The 12,370-nt window shown below is 38.2% G+C and overlaps 1 protein-coding gene across 1 annotated transcript in view; it reads left to right on the forward strand.

Moving 5' to 3' along the window:
• The window catches only part of LOC140237825 (protein ENTREP2-like), a 172,177-nt gene that overhangs the window by 1,373 nt on the left and 158,434 nt on the right, over window positions 1-12,370 (forward strand). The window lies entirely within an intron of this gene.

Consider the following 12,370-nt stretch of genomic DNA (forward strand, 5'->3'; position numbering starts at 1 on the left):
GTATGGTTTTTAGTTTCCTTTCCTGGTAATGGCCGGGTGATCTCCAGTACCACAATCTTTCAAGCAGTACTGATATGCTATTTCATTGTGTTTTGCAGTCAAATGTACCGTACATATGATATAGAACAGGTAGTAAAAAGAAATACCTCTACAGCGTTTTACAATCTGAATGATTCAAAGTTGCATTTCTTGCAAAAAGTGCAAAACAGGGTTTATCAGGAGTACACTGTATATTGTACATTGTAACTTTTAAGGGAAATTAACCTGTCCTTGAAAAATTAATGTTCTGTGAATGCAATTAAACAAAGTCAAAGGACCATACGATTTGAGATAGATGACAAGAAATAATGTGAAAGTCATGTAAGTTAACTTCCTACAATACATGACTTGAAAACTAGAAAATCCTCCTGTCACTTGCCTACAGGTAGATGATGTTGCTTGGATGTTGAATAGATCTATCTATTCCTCGATGTATGTGTATGACATATATCTTCATAACTTCTCCCAAACACAAACTTTCTCATGATTGTGCCGTATGGATGCAATTATACTTTAGAAATAATATGATTGTTTGACAAAGGACTTTTAATCCTGCATACAAAATTTGTAAAAATGGACTAGTTGATTCTGTGTGTCCATGTATAGTGTACATACAGCACACAAGAATCTGTATGTAAACAGGGGATGTCATGGATTTATTCAGTACCTGTAATAGACTACCATTTGTGTTTGAGGACGTACTGTGCAATGTTCAAATTGGAGCAACTCTCGTGAAATTTGCTTCTCTTCCTTTGCATTTTTTCATGACTTTATTCAAAGGAATTGACTTGCAGGTGCCAGTACAACTGTAATACCTTTTCAGTGTTAGTTGCTAATAGATACAGATATTGTCAATATTTGCAGTAATAGGAAGAAAACATGACTCACATAGATGGTTATTATTCCAGATGTGTATCTAGACCCACATGACTTATGAAGAAAGAGGCTTTGTTACAGCATTCAATAAAGGAGATATGTACGTTGTGATTGTGTGTTTATGAGAAGCCTTCACTAAAGGAGCCTTCATTGTTGTGCAGCGTCTGTCCTTAAAGAAGCCAGTATAATCAAATCAATACAGGTTTATAGCGCTGTTCCCCTGATAAGCCACGGCAGTATAAAGTAAGTGACAATGTGAATGTAAAGCTGAGGTGCTATGTTTGGTCAGGACATGCATGACCGGGCATTCACACAAGGCATTTCTTGGACTGTGTTCTTTAGCAGACGTCAAATCAAACATTTTGTAGGGGGAGTTCTGTCTGAGGTGGGCACAACATTAGCACCAGGCTGCAAAGTGAGCATCTAGGATTAGTATGCAGGAGATCACTGAGTGTGCATGAGAATTCTGTGTAACAAATTATGCAAACATGTGCAATGCCTTCATGTGCGTACAGAGCAGGATCAGTGATTATCTTACATTAACCATGCATCTGGGAGGCAGAGAGGAGTACTGTACAATAGACCAGTTTACTATGTCTTCTATGTCTGGGCACGCTGCCTTCATGGAGGTTATTTGTACAACTTCAAGGCTAGCCTTAGGCTTGTATCGGTCTGGGTTGGCCTTTCATCTGCCGACATTTCTTCTTTAACCTGTTGAAGACTAGTCTCGACTACTCGAGTACTCTCGGGCAGGTGTCTATGGGAAATGTGTGTTACAGCAAAATCATCTCACTCTTAATGGATTATTTGTAAAAAAAAAAATAACAAAAATCCACTTTCTTCCAGGCTGTCCTCTCTGATATGTCACATTATCTCAGTCTCACATTCTTTGTCTTTTCTTTCCAGTTAAATCTGCATGAAACTTTCAATGTTGGTACAGATGGTGTACCAGACAATTAAACAGATAATGGACAATGCACTGCGCATTTTCAAGAATTACAGAGACTCCAACTCTCCCGTTTTCGACGGGAGATCTCCCGCCGAAAGCCCATTTTTGCACAATCTCCCGTTCTCCCGTTTGAGATTTGATTTCTCCCGCCCTGGCTCTGTGTCTCCCGGTGGAAAGGATTTCTTACTTATTTCTATCGTATGTTGAAAAAATAAGCCTTAGATAGCACCAGAGAACATCTAGAATCCTAGGAACTTCGCGCTTCGCACACATCAACTTGGAGTCTCCCGTTTGCTATGGGTTTCGGGCGGGAGAATCTCCAGATCAGAAGGTGCTTGGGGTTGGAGTCTCTGGAATTACCCACTTGATAGTAACTGTAGTACGATTTTAGGAAATACATGAGGCGAAACAGAACATATTTTGGACTGATCATATATGGAGGGTGGATAATTTTACTATTGAAATGCACAGCCAAGTAGCGTGCATTACTGTATTTAATGTGACATGATTTAAATTCTGCAGCAGCCATTTTTGCGCGATTCCCAGGTCAGCACCAGCTCCAGACTATCAAAGTGAACCTCACAAGCAGTTGTTAGTACTGTTCACCTTATATGACCATGTCTGGTAAAACGTAAAGTTAGGGCCTTCAAGAAAAATGGAAAACTGGTCATGTGGTAGCTCTCAGCCAGTTATTTGATCAGGATCCACATTAACATTTTATGATACAGTGTTACGATCTGTAATATGAGCCTTTTACACCAGGGCACTTCCATGCAATAGATAGTCTTTATTACAGGTCAGTACAAGTGTTAAATGCTAACCTGAGTTATTTTATATGTGGCTGCTGGGACTCTTGAGCTACAAAAGGCATGTTGGTACATTGCTGGAATTGTCACCTTGGATTGAGGTTGCAGACTTCCAAAACTTGGTAACATCCTTTTCGATCCTCGTGAAACTCAGGGATGATGAGTCAACATAGTAGACAATTAAACATCTCTGCTTTATTTGTTTCTTTCTTTCTTTGTTATGCCTAATAGTTACAAAGCAGGAAGAATACAGATATTTGAACTTGCAAATGCTTGCATCATATACCGTATGTTGCACAAGTGCCTTTGCCATCTAGGTACTTGAGTGAAATTATCAAGTCCTTGTCAGGTTTACAAAGTATACAATGTATAATCCTCATGAATGGCCCCTGGCTTCTCCTGACAAAGAGGATTAATTCTGCCAAGTCCTTCTGTTGTATCACAGATTTTGTGCATACATCCAGCTGTGTGAAAAGGAGTGAAAGACTCAGAGCTAGGGAAATAAAGAGGTTAATCTCTTTTAGTGTGAGAAGCCACTGTGTGAATGCAGAGCAGATTAAGAGGCCTAATCCTTTAATTGAAAACGAAGAATGGACAGACATCCAACAAAAAAGGCCATCAATCAAAGTTGAAGAGGAAACAAACTTAGTGTCAGGATGACCATATATGCTGAGCTGTATAACAGTTTATTGAGGGTTGGAGTTTATATGTCTTTCTTTAAGAGGTTGTCTATCAAGAGGAAGCTAACATGAACTAAAAATTGTTTCCTTCATGATCTTCATCCCTTTAATGGTAAAACATACCAGTAGTTCTCATTTGACTGCATTAACTGTCATATTGTTAATGCATTTAATAAGACATTTGAGAAATAATGCTGTGATAACACAATTTCAGTTGGGTAATGACAGAAATTCGAATATTAGCCATAAAAAGTATTGCAATCTCAGAGCATACTGTCCTGATCATGGTTCCTACCTGATGTTTGATATTCAATCCCATCGATTACAATATCTGGCGTTATCATAGAGAGTATTAAATCGCATGCAACTTGTTAATGTTAGCTGCATGTGATTTGATATAACTATTGCTACCAGGGTATGGTTCGATCATCATAGTATACATTCTACCTACCCCCTGCTGAATGGGGAGGGCGCTTCCGGAATAATAGTTGTGCACTACAGTCAAAATCATTGTTACACATTTATTATGTGTACTCCAAAACATCCTGTTATCTTGGCAAATCGCATCAGCAACACAAATTGATTGGTACAGTGTAGATCAGATGGTTGAAGATAAATTTTGAACCCTCCTGAGAACTATGTTTTAGCTTTAAACCTAGGTGTTTGTTTGTTTAGGTGTCTTAGAGTGACATGTAACATGCTGTTATCAAGTGGCTTGATTGATGCATCGACAAGATGTTATATGGTGATACTTGTAGGCATAGAGTATGTCATCATTTTCATGGCTTAGCATAATAACACATTGACCACAACCCTTTTCAAGCATCTCAGGTCGGCATTTGCATACTACAATGTATACATATATAAGGGGTGAAGATTAGGAGTAGAAGTAGTAGTAAGTAGTAGGAACCAGTTGTAGTGTCAGTATTAGTAGATGTAGTTAAATTTTAGCAGTATTGCAGAACAAAGTAAATGAAATGTTAAAAGTAGCTTTAATGGCAATAAAAAAAAATGATTGATGATTGTGCATTATTGTGCTGAGATCATTTTTTTTTTTAAATCAGCGTACCAAGCATTCCCGTCAATAATCACTGCAGTTGACACGTATTCACTTGTATTTAAACAGGCCCATCTGAAATACATTTCTTGCAAATGTTTTGTATTATGATCTATTTCTTTATATTCCAATGAGAGCTGAAACATCATGTTTAAGATTGAGTCACTTACTAAGGATTACTCGAGGATCCCCTCGTCTAAAGTGGGTACCTGGTGTTCTCAAAAGGAACGGCACGCACGATCACTCAAAGGAAAGTTCATTGGCTCACTTTGTCGATAAGCTGGAGCTCCAGTCAGGGTGAGGAAAAAGCAAGGCCCAGCAAATTAGATGTTTCCTACCCTGACACGACATACCCTCTGGTTCTAGTTAGAATAGAAAAGGTCCCTCCCCTCCCCTTCAATGTTCCACTACTGTGCCAAGAGTAATTTCACTGCCTGAATATCTTCATAAATCCAGTCCCAAAATAACGAAGAAGAAGGATGAAGGGGGGATTTGGGGAGTGCCAGTGATATGTCTGGTGGGAGACAGAGATCCTCCTGCTCTAGCTTTTCATAAAAGCTGTTAAAAATGTCTGCAGTCAGAAGTAGGAATGAGTGATTTTTGATGAGTCTCGGACCTAGAAAATGAGAAAGCATTTTTGTTTGGATTCTGCTCAGAATTGTTCTCATGTATCATAGTCTCATGGGATGGATGCTTTCATAAGTAGGCTGTGTGCAAACTCAGTGAATATAAATACTGTTTTTATCATAGAGACCCTCTAGGAAATATTAATACACATGTATCTAGAGTGTAGAGGTGGTCCTATTCTATTGTATGCCAACAGACAAGTCGTCCAAGTGACTGTGAGGTGACCAAATTCTTGATGGCAAATCTTCCTCCTTTTTTTTTTTTATGTGCAAAAGATCAGCTAATAGATGAGATGTACTGGTATGCACCTGGGCCAACTTTCACAATACTCAAGATTTCCAAGGTCAATGCACTCTAGTTGTACGGTGTTTATTGGATGCTATTGATATTAATAAAGCTAAGTACTGTTCGAATTATGCTGTTATGGATTATGAGATTTATGCAGGTACATGTACAATGGTAATGGTCGATTTTAGTCAAGATTCTTTGGCTTCATGTTTATTTTACACAGAGAATAGTGATAAAGCTTTACACAATTTGTTACGGGATTCTCGAATATATCTCTGAGCTGGGCCAGCCTTCCTTCTAAATGGTATCCCCATGCTATTGGGTCTTTAATGTAGATAGGCAGAATCACACTCTGCTAGACGTATGCCATGGTATGTGCTATTCCATACCCCTATCGAGATGCTTGCCTCTGGCTGCTCTCTCCCACGCAGAAGACGACGGATCAATTTCCACATCTCCGCTTTCTCCGCGTGCTTCCTCCTCCCATTGACCCGACACTGGGGAAAGAAAATCCTCCAAAATGTTCAAAATATTTTTGCCCTTGGGCTCAAAATGGTCAATTTGGTGCGAGTCAATACTGTGGATTGGGTGGAAGTGGAGTACAAAAAGGTAGCTGGCACATTCCATTTCGTCAAACAAGGAGGCGTGAATGCCTCACCGGGTGATATGTAATGCCCCACTGGCCCTATTATTATTTGTGAGGGAACTGTAAAAAAAAATATCCTAAGAGTAAGAAACTGTATAATATTGGCAACATCATGCCAAGATGCATAACTGAGATATACATTGTACAGTATGTAGAGACTGTCGAAGTGGCTTCAATGTGAATTCATTTCTCGATAGGCACACTACATATAACTACAGTGTATATTTCCATCCCTTCATCCATCTATATGCCATATATTTAGCGAGTCTAAATTTTTGCGAATCGGGACTTCCCGCCAATTTTGCGAGTGGTTAAATTCGTGATTATGGAGTACACGTTGTACATTACTGAACGGAGAAATGTATGCTTGCACGTCACATTCATGTCGGGTCAGAATTAATGCTGTGCGTTTTTATATTTGTGAATAGCACCCGACTCGCAAGATTCACGAAAATAAAACATCATGAAGTATTCGGCTTATACAGTATCCATCTTTCTACCCATTTGTCTATTTATCTCATCTATCTTTCTTTCTTTATCAACTCCATGGGACACTGAACATATCACTACAATTTGCCTTCCATGAAATATGTTATCAAGCTTCATACTGCAAAATTTCACTTGCACATTTCATTGGACTGTTATACATTTCCTGTGCTGGAGAAGCTACAAATCATTTGTAGTAATAGATTTCTCACATTCAATAGCTTGGGCAGGTTCGGCACGCTTTTTCTAGCTCACACCAAACGTGTGGAGTTGTATCGCCAGGGAGCTAGGTATAGGGTGAGTGGGCAATTATTATTGTGACACATTTGCTGATTGCAGGTCGTTTCAAGGTCATTGGTGGACTCTAGTCCTGCACCTCTGATCGCTAATTGATGAACCTCTCTATCAGGATACCCCCCCCCCCCTTCTGTGCTTGGGTAGTGGTGTGTGTTGGGGGGGGGGTGTTTAATTTTTGTGACTTAAGATTGTGTCGAAACATGAAGCACCAAATCATATATCCTACACAGGTTTATATTGTATATTTTGTAAAATGATAATGTACTGCAAAAATAACATGAAATCATTGTGTAAAAAAAAACCAAAAACAACAACGAACAGCTGAAATTGTCCAGAGAGTATTGGATAGCCTGACTGTCCTGTTTTGATGCACTGTATCACATACAAATGTACATCTAGGACCAAATGGTGTCTCTGTTAAATTCAGTGAAAAAGATGACGAATCATTTACATCATACACAGGTTGTTAATTGTGCCCACACAATGTAAACTGCATCATATGAAATGTTTAAAATCTTGAAAGTATGATAAAAATTGCGGATAGTACAGACACCAAGATCTATTTAAATGCACTGTATTACTTCTAGAAGTAACCATCTTTTATAGCGTGTTTTGTTTTGTTTTGATTGGTGTTTTATTTTGATTGGTGTTTTATTTTCCAAATTGCCATTTTCCTTTGAAATTATTCTCGGGAGTTCTAAACAGTAAGCTTGTACATTGTGATATACTGGTAGCCACTTTGTCTTTCACTTCATATTCATTATCATTTCACTCATTGTCTGTGTTGAATAAAGTTAAATTTTAATGGAGACATCATGATGTTTAATATGCAGTAATTGACTTCAAATAAAGGATGACTGTAGGAAAATAGAATAGTGGCATGGCAGCAGAAAACTTGTAAGAAATCGCTGACACATTTCATTCAGCAGCTACTGTATATGGTACATGGATGATTTCAAATATGTATCATCACGTGGGGAGAATCTTTCATTTGGACTGTGTATTTCCTTAGCGTATGAAAAGTGTTCAGTACCTTGCAGTTAACGAAATGTACATTCTCCCTGCTCAGTGATGAAGGTTGATTTTGAAAGAGAGTACATTTTGATAATAGCTGTTCGCTGCTCGCTGACTTGTATTGTGTGTTGTTTCAAAAGCTACACTGTGCATTCGCATGGTTACAGTGTACTCTTATGGAATATTCGTTCCACTGTAAGATTATAATCTCTGCCACACAGCTTGTTAAAGTAAGTCTAAATTTATAGAGAAGGGAACAGGAAAAATGTGAAATGGAGACTCAGAATGCACTCTAGTCATATCAAAATGTTATATTACAATGTGTACCATAACATACAATGGTCAAAATGTTTGTTATTTTTACATGATCACACATTCCTGCAGACACTTTAATAACCAACTCAACTTCCTTTATCTTGTTTGTTTGTACACATCCATACAACGTGGATTTGCACTTTTCGATGCTGTTTGTAACTTCTCGCTCTTAGAGTAGAACTTTCGACTTACCCAAGGGTGCGTGAGCTTTGACTAGATATAGTTAAGATTCAAAGATGAATATATGTGCATATTTAATACCCCTATATCTCACCTGGCCTTGATTGGTCAAAGCTATTGGCTAGTTATGCATAGTAGGGGCCTGTTAATCCTATTAATCCACTTCCTGCTGTTGATTGAGGTGCACTGTTTACTGATAACCAACGCACAATCTCCCATTGGATTGAATACTGTCTGGCCGTCTGCCTGCTTCATTTCTCCTCAACCCATTTCATCTGCTTCCTCCTACATCCCCCTCCCCCTTTAATAGTCCAAGACCTTGCCAATCGGACAAATAATGCAGCCATGTCCACTCCAAGCTCCTGGCTTCTTGTTTAATTACAGCAAGGAGCTCCTTGATTACAGATACACGGTGTGTCTTGACTCACGCTTGTCAGGCTTCATCATGGCGTGATTAACCTGTCCTCGTCTTAATTGGGAAAACAAGTATATTTGGAGCAGAGAAGATGGAAGAAATCTTTCCGTCTCTTCTTTTCTTTCTTTTTCCTCTCCTCACTTCTTTTTTCCCTTCTTCTTTTCCCTCATTCCTTCTGTCTATCCACACTGATCTTTCCTTACTGTCTCCCTGTTCTCTTTGTATGTCTCATTTATTTTTATTTATTTTTTTTTAATTATGGGTATCATGTGTAATGTGTGAGACATACCATCACTTAAAGAACCATGTTTACTTTAAGGCATACTTAAAGCATAATTTACCATTTGCAGATGAAGCAAAAAACTAGCATTAGTGCTTTAAAGTAGTTCTAAAATATGGGTTAGAGTTAGAAACATTCAATTTGATTTGGTAAAATTGATGTTAAGTATTGTTAGATATACAAAATGTGAACAATAGGTATAATAAACATGTTTCCAGATTAAATCATCGACAGTTACGGTTTGCTGAGAAAAATATTGATATTTCCTCATATTTTAGGCTTTATTGCAAAAATTTTATATGGTAGGATGTTTTGTGATGCAACAAACCTACGTATACATGTATATGCATCAAATGTGATGTCTTGAACATTTTTAAATCACTGCTCCCAAAGGTAAACAGGACCTTTAAAATAAAAAGAGAAAAATATATGTGGATGGATAGATAAATAGATAGATAGGTAGATGGATAGATAGATAGATAGATAAAAAAGAGATGGAGAAAGAGAGAGAGACACACACACAATACTGTCAGAGAGGAAGAGAAAAGGTAGAGTCAGATCATGTACAGTAATAGGCAGAGAATATAGTTACCGGTAACCCGTTGAGGACGGGCTGATTTTGCTACAACACGCATTTCCCATAGACACCTGCCCGAGTATGTACTCACGACTCGTCTTCAACAGGTTAAACAAAAATTGACTACTTTGTCAATGTTGACCCATACCAGTTTATTTGACAAGCAAAATGTTGCTTGATGTCTTTGTTGTACATAGAAACCATGCAAAGAGACGCTCCTCTGGTAGGTAACACCCAAATGTCAATCAAAGTGTGCGTCTTGGATGAGTTTTGTCTGATTATACAGTCATGTCATGACTTTGACTCTACGAGTGTACGGCTCTGCAGCTATTTCGAGCATTTTGAGATGAGCATGAGAAATTCACACAGGAAATGGCATAGACAAGACCTGTATGATAGAATGGATTGTTTCTGATTTAGGTGCTGGCACTGCTTACAGCAGGTGATTAGAGAATTTACTTTTTAATTAACAAGGATTTCATAATTTGCCTTCTCTCTAGTCTTTGACAAATCTTTGACAAAAAAGAAAGAAAATTAACATTTTACTGGTGTTGGCATTTTCAGATGTAATGAGTGTCAGCAATGAAATAGTTTTGTGAAAGTTTCAATGATTAACATGTAGGCCTACGTCTTTCTGCGATATCGTCCTTATAAATACGTCTTAAGGCCACCGCACACTACACGATCCGACTGGTCCTAAAGTCTTAAGCCAAGCTGGGTCTTAAGACCAGTCGTGCGACCGGACACCGCACACTATACGACCGAACCTTACGAGTAGGCTTACAACTGTAAAGCGCGCGCAGTGCGCACTGTGTGCGCTTGCATTTTACTGCATTGTGAATGGCTGAAAGCCTACGACCGGTCGTAGAAATTCAACATGTCAAATCTCTACGACTGGCGCTAAGACCCAGTCATACGATTAGAAAATGGTAAGATTGTGATGTCACACTTCTAGTCTTAAGGTCTTAAGACCGGTGAATCGGGGCAAAATCGTGTAGTGTGCGGCGGGCTTTAGCTGCAAAATCATTGCGATATATATGCAATACAGTTTGTGAGGTATTGATTAAAGGACAAGTTCACCTTCATAAACATAAGGATTGAGAGAATGTAGCAATATTAGTAGAACACATCATTGAAAGTTTGAGGAAAATCGGACAATCCGTTCAAAAGTTATGAATTTTTGAAGTTTTTGTGCAGTAACCGCTGGATGAGAAGACTACTGCAGTGTGTGAATAACTTAGATGTCACATGCGTACAACAATATAAGGAAAATATAAAGAGGATTTCACAAAACCTCATCTTTTGAAAAAAGTACACATTCCCCCGACTCGTTACCGACAAATGTTATGGGTAATATTATTCCCCCTGCCTTTAGAAAGAGGCAAGTCAAGTGCTCTTTTATTATGCGAAAAAAGTGAAAATATGTTGAATTTTCTTTATATTTTCTTTATACTGTTGTATGCATATGACTCACAAGCTGTAGTAGTCTCCTCATCCAGCAGTTCCAACACAAAAATTTGAAAAATTCATAACTTTTGCATCGATTGTCCAATTTTCCTCAAACTTTCACTGATGTGTTCTACTAATATTGTTGCATTCTCTCAATCCTTATGTTTATGAAGGTGAACTTGTCCTTTAACCCAGTGAGGACGAGTCCCGAGTGCACTCGGGCAAGCTTCTATGGGGAATGTGTGTTGTAGCAAAATCAAACCATCCTCAACAGGTTAAGAATATGATGTAGTTTCCTGCCTTTTTCTTTGTCGTTTGTTCTACATTAGATATTTGAAGGTACATTGTAATTTATATTTGAAGGTATACAATTAAGAGATAGATATAGTTGTGATAAACATCCTTTACAGTAGATCAAAGTGCCATGCAAGAATTCTTGGTGTGTTTGATGTGAGTCAAAGATGGTGCATTTCCTTCAGTGCTTCTATTTTGGGTCGTCGGCAGTTACACCTTACACAGGCTAACATCTTGTGACAAACTTCAGTTGCGCATGGATTTGAACAATGGCTCGGTGGGGATATTCCCCTTCACGCATCCTTGTCTCTTGTCTCAGGGAGTAATCCAATTCAGGCTCCTATCCGCCCTGCCGTCTTATCGCCGAAATCTGGAGAAAATCTCATCACAAGTCCCACATCAGACTGCCATGCGTGGTGAGATTAACCCAGTACAGTCTTGTGTTCTTTAAGCATTATATATTCCTACTGATAAACAACTCTGGCTAGTGATTTATAGGGTAGAATCCTGACAAGAAACAAATTCAGATGTTTTATAGAACCCCCCAAAATACAAGCATCCTAGGATTTGTATGAGCTACAAATCATGGAACCTTTACATTTGGAGGTTCTAGATTTGCGGCCAAAGGTTTTGATAATGATGCCTTACCATCATTAGTGGAGGAGAAGAATGGCTTTTGAGTTGCCAGTAGTTTCATCAAGGAGCTAATAGCTCCTTGGTTTCATGTAGCTGTACCAAGGATGTTATCTGTGTAGCACAGGGAATTATCCAGGGCTCAGAAATGACATCAAGATTAAAATGTGAGAAGTAAAAATCCATTATAACACTCTTGTTAAAACAGCCTTTTCTGATTGCAGATGACCCTTCCAGATATGTAAAAGTTCAGAAATGAAATGTATCATTTACTTCATACAAAAATTTCAATTGTAGCAAAACCATAAAAAAAAAACCCACCAACAACTAATAAAGGCATCTTTTTTCTCTTACTGATCTATTAAAGGCATTTTTTCTCTTACTGATCTATCACATATTATTCAGTCATTAATTCTTTTTGTTGGGAATTTCTTGATAATTTTGTCATTGAATATTGTATGC

The sequence above is a fragment of the Diadema setosum genome, chromosome 14 (genome assembly GCF_964275005.1).
Source record: "Diadema setosum chromosome 14, eeDiaSeto1, whole genome shotgun sequence".
In the NCBI taxonomy this organism is placed as follows: domain Eukaryota; kingdom Metazoa; phylum Echinodermata; class Echinoidea; order Diadematoida; family Diadematidae; genus Diadema; species Diadema setosum.